We start from the raw sequence: 20,840 nt of genomic DNA, 5'->3' as shown, positions 1-20,840 counted from the left end.
TCATGTATACGATTATAATTGCACTTCACTCTTTTAGATTTTATCATTTCAAACCTAGCCAATATGTTTGAGTTGATGGTTTGAGAAGGAATAAAATAGAGCTCAAAGGGATATTGCAATGGATCGAACTTCAACCTTTTGGATGCTAATTAAATTCTTATTATTGGGATGGTTAGTTAGTGATGGAATTGATTATATATACTCCACCATCTCATTCGCGTAAAAGCTCTCAAGTTTTGTTCTTTTCCTATTTGAGATGTTAATTTTTCGAACAATAATGTTATTTGATGAATCTTGTTTGATTGTGTACTTTCAATTTGATCACGATGATATGTGACCTTCATTTATTTGTTTTCACAACTTCATTTATCGTACATGATGATAATATAATTTGTCTTGAACTTTTAGGGTTTTGATCCATCGAATGCTGCAAACTTTTGAGACTTTCTTAGTTTTAGAGGCGAGGACACGCGCTACAACTTTGTGAGTCATCTTCAGCAAGCTCTGAACAAACAACAAATCAAAATCATGATAGATCACAAACTCCCAAAAGGACACAACATATGTCTTCACTCTTAAATGTATTGAACGTGCACATGTATCTATTGTTGTTTTCTCACAAAATTATATATGCTTTCAGCAAGTGGTGTTTGGATGAATTGGTCAAAATATTAGATACCATGAAACAACAAGGACATGGTATCTAATATTTTGACCAATTCATCCAAATACCATTTGCTGAAAGCATATATAATTTTGTGAGAAAACAACAATAGATACATGTGCACGTTCAATAGCATTTAAGAGTGAAGACCATATGTTGTGTCCTTTTGGGAGCTTATAATCTATCAGGACTTTGATTTGTTGTTTGTTCAGAACTTGCTGAAGATGACTCACGAAGTTGTAGCACGTGTCCTCGCCTCTAAAACTGAGAAAGACTCAAAAGTCTGTAGCATTCGACGGATCGAAATCCTAAAAGTTCAAGACAAATTATATTATCATCATGTACGAGAAATGAAGTTGTGAAAACAAACAAATGAAGGTCACATACCATCATGATCAAGTTGAAAGTACACAATCAAACAAGATTCATCAAATAACATTATTGTTTGGAAAATTAACATCTCAAATAGGAAAAGAACAAAACTTGAGAACTTTTAGGCGAATGAGATGGTGGAGTATATATAATCAATTCCATCACTAACTAACCATCCCAATAATAAAAATTTAATTAGCATCCAAAAGGTTGAAGTTCAATCCATTGCAATATCCCTTTGAGCTCTATTTTATTCCTTCTCAAACCATCAATTCAAACATATTGGCTAGGTTTGGAATGATAAAATCTAAAAAAGTGAAGTGCAATCGTAATCATATACAAGATAATATTGACATCCACGAAAATAGAACAAATATAAATGGGAGTCACTTAAATAAAATAAATGTTAAAAATATATTTTTTAGATATTTTTTTAAAAATTAAAATTTAACACATATAATCAGTTAAAATGTATTATTTTTATTAATAGACTGGAAAAATCAGCCAAAAAATTAATAAAGTAAATTTTGAATCGGTATAAATTAATATTTTTTATAAAAAATTACTACAACATTTATATTATAAAAAATAATTAAAATATCCCTATTATATATATTAATTTTGAAAACTCTAAATTCTAACTCTATGACGACAGAAAACAAAAGGGTTAGAATTTAGGATTCTCAAAATTAATATATATTAATAAGAGTATTTTAGTCATTTTTTATAACAGGGATATTATAGTCATTTTTTATAAAAAATAATATTAATTTAGACCGATTCAAAATTTAATTCACCACTTTTTGGTCAAATAAATTTGTTTAACCTAATTTTGACAAAAATAACAAGATTTAATCGATTATATTTATTAAATTTTAATTATTAAAATACATCTTAAAAAAATATTTTAGACATCTTTATGAGAGTGACTCCTCAAATAAATATTAGTATTAGTATATACAATATGTGTAACCATAAAAAGAAAGAAAAAGAGAAAGAGAAAAAAATACCGGTACTACTGCAGCTTTGTCGGAGACAGATTGGTCATCATGATCATGAGATCATCCAAGTGCTGTGATAGTTCCAATGCTCTTGAGGTCGTTGTTAATGACTATAACTGAATGATTCTGCCGTTGAAGAGTTGAATTCCAATCCGTTGCATCCCTTTTGGGCTCTATTTTATTCCTTCTCAAACCATCAAGTCAAACATATTGGCTAGGTTTAGAATGATGAAATCTAAAAGAGTGAAGTGCAATCATAATCATATACATGATAATCATATACATCAATTAGTATTTTGGTTTATTTCAGCATATTATGTTAGGGATGATGATGATCTTATTCAGCAGTTAGTCAAAGATGTTTTAGAGAAGAAGAATCAATATTTCAAATCCAAGGATTGTGTTGCATTCTCAGCGACTTGCTGAGGAGGAGGAAAGGGTGAAGGATTTTCCTCGGAGAAGAGGAAGATATGCTTGACGTCGTCAGGTGTGTTTGGATCGAAGTCCCGCATCAGGTTGCGGAAGTCTCTGTCGTTGGTGATGTTGAGGAGGGTTTCTAGGCCGTACCCTTTAAGTAGGCCACGTCAGCGGTGCCACTGATGGCAAAGAGCTCGGCGATCATGTCATTGAAATTGATGCTGCTGCAGACATGGAGTTTCTTGTTATTGCCTCCTTCGTACAGGTATTGGTTGTTTCGATCGTGGAACTTGATCTGGCCACCGTAGTTGCACAAGAAACTCACCTCCGTCTTCATTTCTTTTGACTGCTGTGTTCAATTTCGAAGCTTTAGTAATGCAGGAGCATGTATCTTTATGTTTGTGTCGTTAATTAAAGTAGTCTAGTTTAGCATATATTATTATATTGTGTTATGAGTTAGTCCCACATCGCCCGAGTCATGAAAGTTTCCCCTCCCCTACTAGTATAAATATACGTATGTACCCCTTTTGTTTATGAGTTGAATTGATTGAGTTATATATTAAAATAAGTTGTGTGCTTATTTTTCTCTAGTAAGTGGTGCATCTTTGGCTTAGCCAACCGAGGTGGGTTCTTGGCTACTTTCACCATAGTGGGATTGTTAACCTCGCCAAGATTGGCGGCCCAAGCGACGTCCCGGCGTCAGTTTGGTATCAGAGCAAGGTTGGTCCTCGACTTGCTCCAGTAAAATTTTATTTGGTTCGTGAGTACGGTCTTTACTGCGGTTCTCTTGCTGTTGGTACGAGTCGTCATCACACTACAAAAAATGAAGTTTAAAATGGCATTTATATTATGGCGGTTCTTTAAAACCGCCGTAATATTTAAATATTATGGCATTTTATAATGCTGCCATAATTAATTTGAATAAAATAGCAATTTTTGATAATTTTGGCGGTTGAAACCGCCATTATCAGAGCACAATGTAAAAAAAATAAGGCCCAAACGAAGGAAACCTGAAAAGCAAGGAAAACCCAAATATCTTAAATCCAATCCCCAACAAGAAAAACCTAACACGCGTTGCCACCACTGTCAAATCCAAAAACGACGATCTGTGCTCTGCTCCGGCAACGTTCTGCACCAGGGACTGCTCCGGCAACGATCTACTCCAGTGAATGCTCCGGCGACGATCTGCTCCAGCGAATGATCCGGCAACGATCTGCTCCGGCAATGATCTGCTCCAGCGAATGCTCCGGCAACGATTTTCTCGGCGTTCTCCTCCGACGAGATTTTGTGCTGTGAACTGAAACGCTGTCTCCAGCGACGATCTCCTCTGGCGGCGCGTTCTCCTCCTTCAGCGAGCTTCTATGATTTGGATTTGATATGAAGATTATCACTCATCTCATCACCGTCATTCATCTCTGCGCCATCGCAAGCAACACCGTTTTCAATCTGGCTCATCTCGCCGTGGCAAGCAACGCCGTTGTTGCTGCCTTCAGCAAGCTTCTAAAGTTTGGTTTCGCAATCCTATCACTTCTAATAGGTAACTCTTCGTTCTTTTAGATCTACTTCATGCTCTAGTAGGAAGAAATAAAGAATGCTGGTTCTGTTTTTATTATTGTGTTTTTAACTTTCATTGATCTTTTGTGATGTTGTTGTTGTTAGCTTGTTACTGCAGCATTTTCTGTTGTGTTGTTGTTTTTTTGCTTTTGATTTTATTTAGTTTGAGACCAAATCTGTTTTATTAAACTGATTCATTTGCATCATTTGTCCGAAATTAGTACAAAACATGGCATGTGTGTATTTTCTGATGTAAGTGTTTGAATGATGGATAAATGCAATAATGAAGAGACACAAAGCACTGCTAATCTGTTCCATGAATGTTGTGCTAATGTTTGAATGATGTAAGTGTGTATTTTAGCTTTCAATTTTTAATTTTCTTGCTGATGCAGAGGTATATAAAAGATCATAAGGGTGTTTGAACAATTTTTCTTCTGGATTGGAAGCTTTTGCCCCTCAGAAATTCTAAAGGTGATGCTTACTGTCTAGTTAAATAAAAGATGTTGAGAAAAAGCTTCCTCATTGTGAATGAGAGCACCAGCTTTGCATGTAAATGGTGATATGATGCATTATTAATAATTAAAAAAAACTGTTTTGATTGCAGATTCTGGTCCCTAGGATTGAAACCATGACAGATTCTGTTTTGACATTTTCTCAGCCTTTGCTTCACGTGACAAAATATTTCTCAAGGGCAGGGATAATTCTGAGCTTGCTGTAGTCTATTCATCTTACATATCAAAACTGTTATCTAGATATAGAGGGTCCAATAATATTGGAGCATTGATTATGGAACCAGGCAAGAATTTTATGAGCTTGCATAATTTGAAGTCCTCATTTTAATTCCAAACTCTCCTCCTTTCCCTCTAATGATCTTATCTGTTGATATTACTTTCTCCAATGAATAAATATGAATGAGAAAAACAGAACAAGAATCAGTTACTCACTTAACACACATCAATGTGATAATATATTAGAGCTATGCTCACAGTAATGCAACTTTCTGTGTAAGGAAAATATTGCATATGGTCTCTACTCTCTAGATCTTCCAAAAAGAAAAAGTTTCTTGCTTTTCTGTCTTGGTTTCTTAAGACGTTTTCATTCTTTAGTTGTTCCATTGTCTATTGAGATTTCTAAATTAAAATAGTTGCACCTGTTTCCCTAAATTTCTATAATCTCATTTGGACCTGAACTTTTCTTTAGCTATACAAGGTGCTGGAGGAATGCATATGGTTGATCCATTGTTTCAGCGAGTACTTGTTAATGAGTGTTGGAGTAGAAATATTTTGGTTATCTTTGATGAGATTTTATAGTCAATGTTTTATTTTTATGCTACTAGGATTTATAGTTAATTTAAAATTTAATATTTAGGTTTAAAACGTTGATAAGTATTAGTTAAAAAATATTATAAATATAAAGTAAATATTGGTTTTGTAAGTTTTTATGTATTTAATGTATTGAGAAAACTAAAATTTTCTTTGTTTAATTTACTTCCTTTACTAATACTCTTAATTCACTTTTTAGTCAAATGATAGATAATTATACAGCAAATTTGTGAGGAAAAAAATTAAAAACTTTGGGTTATTAGCTAACCTTTATAATTATATACACACAACTATATTTAAGTTACTAAAAACTTTATTGACAACTATAATTTTCCTATACCAGGAGAGTATGATAAAGCTGATTCATTTTTCCCCACATTCTTTTTATATATTTTTTTATTATTTTTATTTTTCAGTGCTTCTCGATGCAACAAATAATGGATTTTCTAATTTTAAGTTCCAAATTTTATAAATATTTGATATTTGATTTAGCCATTTAGCTTTTAGTGCTAGTATTTTGTGTTTATGGAAAGCCATGTTCCTCAACAGTGTCTTGATGGCATATTAATGTGATATGTCCTCTTGTTTTAGTTAGCTCAAGGCTCTCTTGCATGGACATTCTAACTCTGCACATGCTTTGGGTTGCATGGCTGCTGTTAAATCAATCCAATGGTTTAAAGATCCTTGTTCCAATATGTTGTTCCTGTTCATGCGGAAGTTGCCCAGAGGAAAAAGAGAAATTGGTCAGAACTTGAGGAACCACACTTCGATGAATATCTTAGTTTCAATATTCTATTATTTAAACCTGGTGTTTTGATGGCTTTTACCAAGTTATTAGTGTGTGTTTCTGTTCTATCATAGGTGAGGGTGATCTTATGGATGTGGATCATGAGGACATTATGCTTATTATGCCTCCACTTTTTGCTCTGAAGCATATGCCAGAAAATTTAGTGTTAGTTTCTCTCACTTTCTTAAATTGAATTTTTTAAATTTTCATATCTTAATATCTTTTCTCAACTGGTGGAGTGGGAGGTGCCAATGAGGTTCTTAGTTCAGCTATGTTTTTCCTAGCACTATGCTATATTTAACGGTCCTGCAGCTATCATCATTGGGAATGGCCTCACATTATCATCGAATTTTGTTGTTCTGCAGGTAAATAACCTCACTACTATACAAGTAAATAACAGGTGTTGCAGGAGAGAGCTGTGAGCACATCACGGCATGGACGAGCTACATTCTCTGCCTAACTTTTTCAGGTTACTTTATAGTTTGTAGCTTGGCTATATATCTAGAGACTGTGGAAAATTATCTATTTATTAGCTATAATATGAGAAAATGTTTTTATCTGCACTAGTCTGAACTAGTTTTAAATTTTACGAATACTCTGTGGGTATATAGGAACTAACACTAATCACCTTGTCCTTATTCGTAAAATTGTGATGGTAAATGTGAATTGCCTTCACTTAGTTAATCTCTAACCAATGGAGGAAGGTCAAGTGCATACAATCAACTTGAGTCACAAGTCCTAGTCAACTCATAGTGAGAGACTAGCTTTGGTAATATTCAAGCTAACCGACAATCTTCAATCACCAATCACAAAAGACTTTTGATAACTCAAGAGTCTCTAAATAATCAATCCAAGTTAAGAATAGAGAAATCTAATTTAAAATCTTTCCAAGCATTTTATCAAACACTTGGAAGGTACAAAATAAAAGTATAGAAAAGTAATGAGAGAATGTAAAATCTAAGACTAACAATTCCAAAGGAATAACAATAGCAAAGCAATTGACCAATAAGAAACATGAAACATGAATTGCATTAATATGGAGTAAAGGAAACAAAAGGAATTCATAAACTAAATTGGCAACATAAAGGAATCAATAAGAGAAATTGATAAACTAAAGCAATAGAACTAATAAAAGTAGAAGAAAACTAAATTAAAGCAAGGTAGAAATCTGAAATTAAGAAGAGATAAACCTAAAAACCCTAAAATCTAGAGAGATGAGAGAGCCTCTCACTCAAGAAACCTACATCTAAAGCTAACTAATGTGTAAAGTGAAAAAGTGATTCCCCTTCTGCTCCATTCTGTAGCCTCTAATCTGTGTTTTCAGACTTGAAACTGGGTCCAAATCAGCCCAAAAATCGCCCCCAGCGATTTTTGATACGTGCAGCACGTGACGCTTTGTCACGCGTGCGCGTCGCCTATGCGTACGTGTCGCTGAACAAAAACCTAGTCACGCGTACGCGTCATACCACGCGTGCTCGTCGCTGCCAGCTTCCTAAAACTTCAATTTCTTGTGTTCCTTCCACTTTTGCATGCTTCTTTTCCATCCTCTAAGCCATTCCTGCCCTATAAATCCTGAAAAAACTTAACGCACATACCACGACATCGATGGTAATAAGAGAGGATTAAAAATGAGCAAATTTAAGGCCAAAGAAGCATGTTTTCAATCAAAGCACAAAATTAGGAAGGAAAATGTAAAACATGCAATTTGCATGAATAAGTGTAAGGATGGTTGATAAAATTCACTCAATTCAGTACAAAATAAACCGTAAAATAGCGGTTTATCAATCTCCCCATACTTAAACATTAGCATGTCCTCATGCTAAGCTCAAGAGAACCATAAGAGTGAAGAGGAATGGTAAGACTTATTAAATGCAACTTATCAATATGAATGCGACTACATGCAAAAATGATTCTACCTACTTGGTTAAAAGTAAATCAAATTCTCCAAGAACAAATATGAAATGGGTTCCACTAATTCAAATAATAAAATGAAGTACAAATAGACTTGCAAGAAGAAAGCTCGTGAAAGCCGGGAACAAAGAGTCGAGCATCGAACCTTCACCGGAAGTGTATACACTCTAATCACTCAAGTGTTTAAGGTTGGATTCTCTCAATTTTCTACTAATCTTGCTTTCTAAGGCTTGCTCTTCTTCTACCAATCAACAAAAATTTAGTGCACAAATACACATATCAAGAAGTCTTTTCAAGGGTTGTAATGGGGTTAGGGTCAAGGTAGGATTGTATTTGGTTAAGTGGACTAAAATCCGAATCCTTGATTAACCCAAACTTTTCACCTAACTTAAGACAATCCATGTAATCAGAATATAAAATCTAACTACCCATTAACTGTGTTTTGCCACATATTCATGCATCCCAAATATGAGTACAGTACGTATGCATTGATATTATTCATTAACTTGGGGCATTTTGTACCCCTTTTTTTATTTGCTCTTTTGCTTTTCTTTTTCTCTTTTTTTTCTTTTTCTTTTTCTTATTCTTCTCAATGCTTATGATTAAGGTATTGAATCCAAGAATATGTGCTCAACCATCTTTTTCACATTTTCACTAAAAGTATGCAATACCCAATTCTCAAAACAAATGTTCCCAACCCAATTTTCCCACACTTAAATCATGAACACTCTCACTAGTCTAAGCTAACCAAGGATTCAAATAATTAAGGACATTATTGTTTTCCGCTTAGAGTTAGTTATGAGCTAAAGTAAAGAACAAATGGGTAAAATAGGCTCAACATTGGTTTGCAAAGGATAATGAAAGGTTAAGGCCATATGAATATGTAAGCTTATTGAAACAAATGCCTCAATCACATAAATGCATGCATACATCAAACAATGGAAATATAGAATCAAGCAAGACAAAGATCACAATTTTAGAGAGAATAACACACACCAAAATAAAACATTGGTTGATAAGATGCAACCAATCAATTAGGCTCAAAATCTCACTGGTTTTGTGTGTTCGAGCTTTAAAACCATGTTCCAAATTAAATTTCTTCAAACAAGTTTAACAAAAGTTTTAATTCAAATTAGTGAAATGCTCTAAAAAGTTTCTTGAAAAAGAATTCATCACTTCAACCAAGTAGTAACTAAATGCAAGCAACTAATTACATATGCAATCTTATTATGCAATGCAACAACTCAATAACAAAGAAAACTAAACATTGGTGTTGAAAAGAAAGTAACTAACCCATGGAGATCGGCATCGACCTCCCACACTTAAAGATTGCACCGTCCTCGGTGCATGCAAAGATGTACAAGTGAACGGGTTGCTACAAACTGATGAACTTTTTCCAAAGATTGTGCGGCGGGACTTGTTTGTCTCTCCATGTAAAAGTTTTCCATTTCCTTTCTTGGTGGCCATCCTGAAAGAAGAGAAAAAGGAAGAAGAATAACCCACAAACAAAAATATGCAAACAATTAAAATATGGGTGGGCTAATGCCAAATAAGAATGAGGTTCTCAACTACATGGTAGCTACAACATGCAAGTGAGAAAAAATATAGGCGAACGGCATATCAATAGTGCAAGAATTGCAACAATGAGGAAGAGAGAGTGGGTTGTGAAAGACAATAGAAGTTCATATCAATGCAATAGGAATAAAAGTATCATGAAGTATTAGCATTAACCTATAAATAATATCACCCAACAATATAAACAAGTCACTAAGCGCCAAAACAATGGAAGATGTAAGGTCCCACATCGGTTGGGGAGGGGAACGAAGCATTCCTTATAAGAGTGTGGATACCTCTCCCTAGTACGATGCGTTTTGACGAGTGAGTGTGGTGGGCTTCGGCTATCATCCCTATCGTCAAAGACAAAACCGTGAGGCCTTGTGTACCAAAGTGGACAATATCATGCTAGCGGGTGGTCTGGCTGTTACAGATGGTATCAGAGCCGAAGCCCGGATCGATGTGCCAGTGAGGGCGCTGGGCTCCCTTAGAGGGGTGGATTGTAAGGTCCCACATCAGTTGGGGAGGAGAACAAATCATGCCTTATAAGGGTGTGGATACCTCTCCCTAGCATGACGAGTTTTGACGAGTGAGTGTGGGGGGCTTCGGCTATCATCCCTATCGTCAAAGAAAAAACCGTGAGGCCTTGTATGCCAAAGCGAACAATATCGTGTTAGCGAGTGGTCTAGGCTGTTACAGAAGAAAGACACAACAGTTGAATAAGAACATTTAATAACAATGGAAAAATAAGAAACTTAGAAAAGAAAATAAAAACATGCACAAAGTTAAAATGCAATGAATGAAAGTATGCAAATGCAATAAGTAAAAGATAATGAAAGAGAATAAGAGGGAGAGGGGAGGAGAAGAAAGTGAGAAAAGAAGAGGAAAGAATAAGAAAGGAGGGAAGAAAGAAGAAGAAAGGAATCTACGAAGTGATGCGTAAGCGTCGCCTGATGCGTGAGCATCTTGTCTATCTTTTTCTAGTGAATTTGCACTTAAATTGCTGAGTTTAATTAAGAATTAATTATATTTCAGCCACTATGGATGCTATTTTGAGTTTTGTGCAATTTTATTTATTTTAGATAGCATTCGGCGGAATTTGATGGAGTTTCTGCAGCACAAGAATCAAAGGAGATAGTGGCGAGAAGCGACGCGCACGCGTGCCTGACGCCTGCGCGTGATCTGGAAGTATCCACGGCGACGCGTACACATGACCAAGGCGTCCGCGTGACTTGCGAAGAAGACCAGCAACGCGTACGCGTCATGCGCCACGTGCAGAAAAACACTGGGGACAATTTTTGGGCTGTTTTGACCTAATTTCCAGCCCAGAAAATACAGATTAGAAGCTGCAGAATGGACAAAACAAGTGGTTCCCACCCATCAGCTGAAGACTTGTTAATTAATTCAAATTTAAATTCAAATCTTATTTTTAGGAAAAGATATTTTTTTAATTTTTAGTTTTAGATCTTAGATTTTAAATTAATTAGGATTAGTTATAAAAAGGGGGTTCCATTAGGAGTTTCCATTAAGGGGGACCAGAATCCTAGTTTTCTTCTCTGAACCATGAGCAACTAATCCTTCATTGTTAAGGTTAGGAGCTCTGTCTATTTGTATGGATTGATTCGTTTGATCTTTCTAATTTAATCCATGTTTTGATTTATATCTCAATAATTGTTTTCGTTCTTTATTTTATGAATTTGGGTGAAACGAAAGTATGACCCATGTTCTAATTGAGTTCTTGTAAAACTTGGAAAAGCTCTTTACTTAAACAACAGCTTGAAAACATATTATCCTGAATTTTTAATTATTTGTATTTAACGGGATACGTGACATATAATCCCCTTATTTTTGGATAATTAGGATTCTTGTGGCATATAAACTTGAATTTGATCATCACCTTCTAATTGGAATTAATTGACCAAGGAATTGGCAGTTAATGAATTTTAGAGGAGACTAGGAAGGTCTAAGGAATTAGGGTCTAGCCACATATAGTTTGCCATAAATTAAATTCTACATGATTAAAATAGTTAGTAAAAAAAGTTAATCTGGAAAAATAGATAACTCTGAAGCCTTAACAGTTTTCTCCATATTTTATTCCCAACTTATTTATTTGTCTATCCTTTTTATATTCTGAGTTTGAATTTAAACCTTTTGAATATCTCAAAACCCTTTTCTGCTTGCCTAACTAAGCCAATCAATCAATCATTGTTGCTTGATCCATCAATCCTCGTGGGATCGACCCTTACTCACGTAAGGTATTACTTGGTACGACCCGGTGCACTTGCCGGTTTGTTGTGGGTTGTAAAATACTGCACCAAGTTTTTGGCGCCGTTACCGGGGATTGACTGTGATTAACAACTATCAGTTGTTTGATTGCTTAGATTAGGCGTTTTATTTTAAATTTTATTAAAATCTATTTTTAAAAAAATTGTTTTGTCTTCTTTGCTTTTCTGTTTACCACATGGTGCGTTTAATTCTTTTTGGTGTTTTGTGCTAACGAAAAATAATGGAGAGAGATCACATGGGTTACTACTCACACCCGAGTAGTGATTCATATTATGGTGGATGGAGGAACTACCCAAATTTTGGTTGGCAAAGTCAAAACCAAAGAAACTTCAATGCTCCATGTTCCATCTACCAAGAACTATCATCTTTCTACCCATATCAAGAGCCACCATCAGATATTGAAGCTCCTCAGAAGAAGGGTGTTATGGAAGTAGAAACTCTTAATGTTATTCTTGCTCAGAATAAGCTTATGTCTCAGCAATTAAATCTACTTACTCAACAAATAGGTAGCATGCAAGTTTCAGCTATCAACACCCAAAATCCTCTTCACGAGGTCAATTACATGGGGAGTGCTCCTAGAAATCCCAATAATGATCCCTATTCTAAGACCTACAATCAGAGATGGAGAAATCACCCAAATTTTGGATGGAGAGAGCAACCTCAGAGGCCACAAAATTTTAATCATAGTTCTCAGGGTGGCTTTCAACAGAATAATTTTAACAATCCCCAGTTTCAGTCATCTCAACAAGCAACTTCTCAGCCCCAACAGAATGATGATTTGGAAGAAATCTTGGCAAGTTTTAGACAGGAAACCAGAGCATCAATCAATAACTTGGAGATTTAGATGGGTCAATTAGCCACAAAAGTTAATGAAATTGATCAGAGCACTACTAATAGCCTTCCTGGTAACGCAATTCCAAACCCAAGAGAGGAAGGCAAGGCTATCACCTTGATAAGTGGACAAGTGACAAGTATGGAAGCACAAGTTAATGAGGAGCCAGTTGAAAAAGATTGCAAGGTTATTCAACTGAGAAGTGGTAAAGTAGCTGGCTCTGAGATCAAGGTCAATGAAGAGTTAGTTGAAAAAGAAAGCTACCAAGAGGAAGATATTGAAATAAAGGAAGCTTGCAAAGAGGTGGAAGAATTCAAAGAAGAACACAAGGGAGTGGAGCTTGCAAGACCGCCATCACCATCCAATACAACATTCAAGTGGGTAAAATTTCTATCCTTAATCCTTACTTTCCCACTTGAATATGGGCTACTAGAGACGGATGGTCAACTTAGAGCTCTTTGTGGCATTAAGAGTAAGAGGAAGAGGGTTAGTGGCAAGAGATGTCAAGCAAGGTTCAATATGGTTGCATGCTCCAAATTGAAGGGCAAGGATTGGTGTAGAGCTCACTTGAATGGGTCTAGAAGGTTGTTTAGATGTCTCTGTGAGGATTCAGATTGCTTGCCACCCGGTGGGAACAATGGTGATCCACAAGAAGACAGATGTAAAAGCAAGGTTTGGGACCCTGGAATTCATTGTCACAATCAACACTCTTGGGGCCTTGTCACTTGCTTCAACTTGCTCGAAGGCGTTAGGTGCCTAGTTTGGGATCCCGATAGCCATTGGAATTACAAACATTGGTGGAGATTCCTGGATCAGTACAAGCACAAGCCACCATGACAAGGACCTCACCACATGTCCAACTTAAGGACTTTAACTAAAAGTGCTTGGTGGGAGACAACCCACCGTGGTATGATCATTCCTTTTCATTCTTAGTTATTTTTTCGTAGTAGTAGTTTTCTCACTTATTTGATTTTTGTCAAGTTCTTACTAATTTTTTGATCATGCAGCTATTTTAGAACAGGAACCGGATATAAAAAAAAAAAGAAGAAAGAGCACACGACGCGCAAGGGTCGTTGATGCGTACACGTCAGATGGATGTGTGTGAAAAATAAATTTGACAGAGAGTTGCGCAGGAGTGGCGCCAGAATGGAGCCTTTCGCACAAACGATCCCACGCATTCGCGTCGTTTGTGATTTTCGCCATTCACGCGGGCGCGTCACCGACGCGAACGCGTGACCTGCAAATTCGACGTAAAAGAGTATTTGGGCAGAGAGTTGTGCTAGCTTGGGGCAAGAAGTATGCTAAAAGCACAAAATTGGTCATGCGGACGCGTGACTGACGCGTTCGCGTAAGTTGCACATATGGCCATCCACGCGAGCGCATGTATGACGCGAACGCGTCGTATGAAAAATTGGCTCCCAAGCCATGCGAACAGAAAGTCGCGTGGGCGCGCGGCTGGCTTTGCGCGAATTGCACAAATTCAAAGCACGCGGACGCGTACCTGACGCTAATACGTCATTATGAAGAATGCGCGACATAAGCGATCGCGTGCCGTACGCGAACGCGTCGCTTACGCCACTCAATTTTCTTTCTCTCTCTCTCCCAATCCTTATTCTCTCTTATTCTTTTATCCTCTTCTTTTTCTTTCTTCATAATAATTTACCTCTTTCTGTTTTCAGTTCTTCTTTGCTTGAGGACAAGCAAAACTTTAAGTTTGGTGTTGACACTTCGCTTAGAAGTTTTCCATTTATTCCTATGGCACCAAAAGGGAGGCGAATCATCTCTGAGGAGCACAACCTGAAGATTAAAGCGACCGCTAGGATAACTAAGGTGGTTGAGTTCCTTTCACTTTTTATTCCTCCCTCTTTTTCTATGTTATGTTCCGGCTTTCTGCTATTTTACTTTGTTTGTTGCATGATCCTTTATTAGTTAGAATCTTAGGACTAGTTTAATTTTCTTTTTTTATGCTGAAAAGATGTTTCATGTACCACTCACTGAACTTGAATCCAAAAAGAAAAGAAAAAGAAGTGATGTATTGCCTGAGAAATTGAGTCTAATTTTAAGAATAATCTCATTTACTTAAAGGTGGTGGTATTTTCTGTGATTTTTGAATGCATGATATGAACAGTGCATATTTGAATTTGAATCAAGGGATGTTGATGTATAAGGAACAGGAATTTAGAGAATTATTATGACTTCTCTGAAATAAACAAAAATTTAATCCTTGAAGCAAAAGAAACAGCAAAAAATAAATAAATAAATAATAATAAAAGCAAGGTCCAAGGCTCTGAGCATCAATGACTAAGGAGGTCAGACATGATTAAAAGCTCAAAGAGTTGTTTCCCTAGTTATATGCTTGTAGTGTGATTGTGTCAAGTAATCCTTGAGACAGAACACTTAGAGTCGAGACCAAGTGCATTTAATAGAGTATGCCAAAGGCTTTGAGCACCACTGTCTGGGAGTAACTGAAAGAAAAATCAGGACTCAAAGAGAGTCCCCCAATTAAGTGCTTGTGGTGTTTCTGTGTCAAGTAATTCTTGAGACAAAACATTTAAAGTCACGGCTAGGCTCAAGGTGCAAAGCACCAAAGAAAAATTGTTGTGTTCAAGGATTAAATTGAGTTACAAAAGATCAGAGAATTCATAATATTATCCGGATTCTAATTTCGAATGACATTAACATTCTTCTGATTCAAAGGAGAGTGAGATGCCAAACCTATTCAGGATTGCAGTTGTAAACCCCCCTATAAGAAGAGACACGAGCTTAATCAAACTCTCATTCTCATGCAAATTCACATCATAAGCTTATATTAGTTTTGGTTGCTTGAGGACAAGCAACAGTTTAAGTTTGGTGTTGTGATGCGTGAGCATCTTGTCTATCTTTTCCTAGTAAATTTGCACTTAAATTGCTGAGTTTAATTAAGAATTAATTATATTTCAGCCACTATGGATGCTATTTTGAGTTTTGAGCAATTTTATTTATTTTAGGTAGCATTTGGCGAAATTTGATGGAGTTTCTGCAGCACAAGAATAAAAGGAGATAGCGGCGAAAAGCGACGCTCACGCGTGCCTGACGCGTGCGCGTGATCTGGAAGTATCCACGGCGACGCATACGCATGACTTGCAAAGAAGACCAGCGACGCGTCCGCGTCAATGACGCGTACGCGTGACATGCGCCACGTGCAGAAAAACGCTGGGGGCGATTTTTGGGCTGTTTTGACCCAGTTTTTAGCCCAGAAAACACAGATTAGAAGCTGCAGAATGGACAAAACAAGGTGGTCCCCACCCATCAGCTGAAGACTTGTTAATTAATTCAAATTTAAATTCAAATCTTATTTTTAGGAAAAGATATTATTTTTAATTTTTAGTTTTAGATATTAGATTTTAAATTAATTAGGATTAGTTATAAAAACAGGGTTCCATTAGGAGGTTCCATTAAGGGGGTACATTTTACCAGAATCCTAATTTTCTTCTCTGAACCATGAGCAACTAATCCTTCATTGTTAAGGTTAGGAGCTCTGTCTATTTGTATGGATTGATTCGTTTGATCTTTCTAATTTAATCCATGTTTTGATTTATATCTCAATAATTGTTTTCGTTCTTTATTTTATGAATTAGGGTGGAACGGAAGTATGACCCATGTTCTAATTGAGTTCTTGTAAAACTTGGAAAAGCTCTTTACTTGAACAACAGCTTGAAAACATATTATCCTGAATTTCTAATTGTTTGTATTTAACGGGATACGTGACATATAATCCCCTTATTTTTGGATAATTAGGATTCTTGTGGCATATAAACTGGAATTTGATCATCACCTTCTAATTGGAATTAATTGACCAACGAATTGGCAGTTAATGAATTTTAGAGGAGACTAGGAAGGTCTAAGGAATTAGGGTCTAGCCACATATAGTTTGTCATAAATTAAATCCTACATGATTAAAATAGTTAGTAAGAAAAGTTAATCCGTAAAAATAGATAACTCTGAAGCCTTAACAGTTTTCTCCATATTTTATTCCCAACTTATTTATTTGTCTATCCTTTTTATATTCTGAGTTCAAATTTAAACCTTTTTAATATCTCAAAACCCTTTTTTCCTTGCCTAACTAAGCCAATCAATCAATCATTGTTGCTTGATCCATCAATCCTCGTGGGATCGACCCTTACTCACATAAGGTATTACTTGGTACGACCTGGTGCACTTGCCGGTTAGTTGTGGGTTGTAAAATATCACACCATTGCCCACGCGCACGCGTGGGTTAGCAGAAGAAGATGCGACGCGTAAGCGTCTCCCACGCGTACACGTGGGTGAGCAAAAATGCAAGTGAATACGCATGACTACTCATCGTGCCAGACGCACGATTCTAGCATTATACCAGCACAACTCTCTATTCAATGTGCTAGACGCACGATTCCAGCATTATACCAGATTTTGTGATTCTTGACACAAGAGAGGATGAGAATGCCTCAATAATTCTAGGAAGACCATTCCTAGCCACTGGAAGAGCTCTGATTGATGTAGAAGTGGGTGAATTAGTGCTTAGAGTGCATGATGAGCAACTAGTCTTCCATGTTTTCAAGGATGTACATTCAGCAGGTGAAGAAGAGAGGTGCATGCAGACTGAGCTTATTGATCCAACCCTTCAAAAATCCCCTGATGATACACAGCAGAATCTGCAGCTCAAACCTCCCTTGGTAACAATCAATAAAATTTCTCCTAATATCAAACCTGAGTTTGGTGTTGGGAATGCATCATCTACCAAGGAGGAGGTTCCCAAAAAGAAGAAAGTAACCAGAGAATGGAGAAACAAAAAGATCCCCACTAAAGGTTTCTCCCCAGGAATCAAGGTGGTGTTGACCAGCAATCCAGCATGGATTTATACAGTAAACAGAATCCTCTCTCTGGAGCATATTGAGCTACTTTATGGAGACACAGGGACGAAGTTCAAAGTAAGGGGTGAAGAGCTGAGCCCCTATGATCCTCCTCCTTAGAGGAGCTGACCGTCAAGCTAGTGACGGTAAATAAGCGCTTGTCGGGAGGCAACCCGATAATTTTGTATCCTTAGTTATTTTCCGTAGTAGTAGTTTTCTTACTTATTTGATTTTTATTGAGTTCTTACTAATTTTCTGATCATGCAGCTATTTTAGAACAGGAACCGGAAAAAAAAAGAAGCACATGACGCACAAGAGTTGCTGACGCGTACGCGTCATATGCATGTGCGTGAAAAATAAATTTTAAGAGAGAGTTGAGCGGGAGTAGCACTGGAAGCACAAGCCACATCACGCGTACGCGTAACCCACATGTGCGCGTCATTTGCACTTTTCGCCTTCCACGCGTGCGCGTCAGTGACGCGTACGCGTGACCTTGAAATTTGACGTAAATATGTGTTTGGGTAGAGATTTGTGCTGGTTTGGGGCTGGATGTGTGCTAGACGCACAAAATTGACCACGCATACGCATCCCTGACGCGTGTGCGTCATTTGCACAAATGTTCATCCACGCGTGCGCGCGCATCACGCGCATGCGTCGTTTGAAAATATTAGTGTCCAAGCCATGCGAACAGAGAGTTGTGCGTGCGCGCGGCTGCCTTCGCGCAAATCGCGCAAAACCCAGGGCACGCGAATGCGTGCCTGACGCTGACGCGTCATTAAGAAAATTTGCGACCCACGCATACGCGTGGCCTGTGCCGCACAACTACACTAGTTCGCCGACCAGTTTTAATTTTCTTTCCCCCTCTCCCAATCCTAATTCTCTCTTGTTCTTTTATCCTTTTCTTTTTCTTTCATCATAATATTTGTCTCTTTCTATTTTCAGTTCTTCGTTGCTTAGGGACAAGCAAACCTTTAAGTTTGGTGTTAACGATTCGCTTAAGGGTTTTCTGCTTATTCCTATGGCACCAAAAAGGGAGGCGAATCATCTTCACTGAGGAGCACAACCTGAAGAATAAAGCGACCGCTAGGATAACTAAGGTGATTGAGTTCCTTTTATTTTTTTATTCCTCCCCTCTTTTTCTATGTTATGTTCCGATTTTCTGCTATTTTGCTTTATTTGTTGCATGATCCTTTATTAATTAGAATCCTAGGACTAGTTTAGTTTTCTCTTAATTGCTTTAATTCTAAAAAGATGTCTTATGTATTACTCACTGAGCTTGAATTCAAATAAAAAATACAGAAGTGATGTATTGCATGAAAAATTGAGTTAATTTTAAGAGTAGTCTTATTTACTTAAATGTGGTGGTATTAATTGTAATTCTGAATGGATGACATGAACAGTGCATATTTAAATTTGAATCAAAGAATGTTGATGTACAAGGAATATGAATTTAGAGAATTATTATGATTTCTCTGAAATTAATGAAAGTTTAACCCTTGAAGCAAAAGAAACAGCAAAAGAAAAATAAAAGCAAGGTCCAAAGCTCTGAGCATCAATGACTAGGGAGGTCAGACATGATTAAAAGCTCAAAGAGTTGTTTCCCTAGTCACATGCTTGTGGTGTTCTTATGTCAAGTAATTCTTGAGACAAAACATTTAGAGTCGAGATCAATTGCAGAGTACGCCAAAGGCTTTGAGCACCACTGTCTGGGGATTAAAATATATATATATATATATATATATATATATATATATATATATATATATATATTTAGAACTTAAAGAGAGTTCCCCAATTAAGTGCTTGTGGTGTTTCTGTGTCAAGTAAAGCTTGAGACAAAACATTTAAAGTCACGACTAGGCTCAAGGTGCGAAGCACCAAAGAAAAATTATTGTGTTCAAGGATTAAATTGAGTTACAAAAGATCAGAGAATTCATAATATTATCTGGATTCTAATTCCAGATGACAGTAACATTCTTCTGATTTAAAGGAGAATGAGATGCCAAAACTATTCAGGATTGCAGTTGTAAACCCCACTATAAGAAGAGACATGAGCTTAATCAAATTCTCATTCTCATGCAAATTCATATCCTAAGCTTATATTAGTTTTGGTTGCTTGAGGACAAGCAACAATTCAAGTTTGGTGTTGTGATGCGTGAGCATCTTTCCTATATTTTTCTAGTGAATTTGCATCTAATTTGTTGAGTTTAATAAAGAATTAATTATCTTTTAGCCAATATGAATGCTACTTTGAGTCTTTTGCAATTTTGTTTATTTTAGGTACCATTCGGTTGGATTTGATAGAGTTTCTGCAGCACAAGAACAAAAAGAGATGGCAGCGAGGAGCGACGCGTACGCGTGACTGACGCGTGCGCGTGATTTGGAGCTTTCCATGGCGACGCGTACGCGTGATTTGAAGACTTGCTCAGCGAGGCGTACACGTGACTAACGCGTGCGCGTGACACGCGAAGACCAGTGACGCATACGTGTGACATACGCCACGTGCAGAAAATGCAGAAAAATGCTGGGAGTGATTTCTGGCTGTTTTGACCCAGTTTTCAGTCCAGAAAACACAGATTAAAAGCTGCAGAATGGACAAAACATGTGGTCCCCGCCCATCAAATTGAAGACCTGCTGATTATTCTAATTTAAATTCAAATCTTATTTTTTTAGGAAAAGATATTATTTTTAATTTTAGATAATTAGATTTTAAATTTATTAGGATTAGTTATAAAAAGGGATTCCATTAGTTAACTAAGGGGCCCATCAGATTGGAACTCAGTACATTTTACCTGAATCCTTATTTTTCCTCTCAATCATGAGCAACTAAACCTCCATTGTTAAGGTTAGGAGCTCTGTCTATTTGTATAGATTGATTTTATTACTTTTTCTATTTTAATTCATGTATGCATTTATAATTTATGAATTATTTTTGCTCTTTATCTTATGAATTTGGGTGGAACGGAAGTATGACCCTCTTTCTATTTGAGTTATTGTAAAACTTGGAAAAGCTCTTTACTTGAACAACAGCTTGAAAACATATTCTCCTAAATTTTAATTATCTGAATTTAACGGGATACGTGACATATAATCCTTTTATTTTTGGGTAATTAGAGTTTTTGTGGCATATAAACTGGAATTTGATCATGCAGCTTCTAATTGGAATTAATTGACCAAGGAATTGACAGTTAATGAATTTTAGAGGAGACTAGAAAGGTCTAAGGAATTAGGGTCTAGTCACATATAGTTTGCCATAAATTAAATCCTACATG

At 36.6% G+C, this 20,840-nt stretch overlaps 1 long non-coding RNA gene across 5 annotated transcripts; it reads left to right on the top strand.

Moving 5' to 3' along the window:
* The first annotated feature begins 3,408 nt into the window (after positions 1 to 3,408).
* On the top strand, positions 3,409 to 20,510 carry LOC112710179 (uncharacterized). 5 transcript variants are annotated; one of them, XR_003156744.3, is made up of 7 exons: positions 3,409 to 3,991; positions 4,401 to 4,479; positions 4,613 to 4,804; positions 5,922 to 6,073; positions 6,192 to 6,282; positions 6,483 to 6,586; positions 19,849 to 20,510. It is a non-coding gene; the product is annotated as an uncharacterized lncRNA (long non-coding RNA). The 5 variants fall into 5 exon arrangements; XR_003156745.3 differs by lacking the exon at positions 19,849 to 20,510 and adding an exon at positions 18,511 to 18,920; XR_003156746.3 differs by lacking the exon at positions 19,849 to 20,510 and adding an exon at positions 15,688 to 16,288.
* Positions 20,511 to 20,840: the final 330 nt, after the last annotated feature.

Source organism: Arachis hypogaea, chromosome 9 (genome assembly GCF_003086295.3).
Source record: "Arachis hypogaea cultivar Tifrunner chromosome 9, arahy.Tifrunner.gnm2.J5K5, whole genome shotgun sequence".
Lineage (NCBI taxonomy): Eukaryota > Viridiplantae > Streptophyta > Magnoliopsida > Fabales > Fabaceae > Arachis > Arachis hypogaea.
The sequence above is the reverse complement of the archived record's forward strand: the minus strand, read 5'-3'. Positions and strand labels throughout refer to the sequence as shown.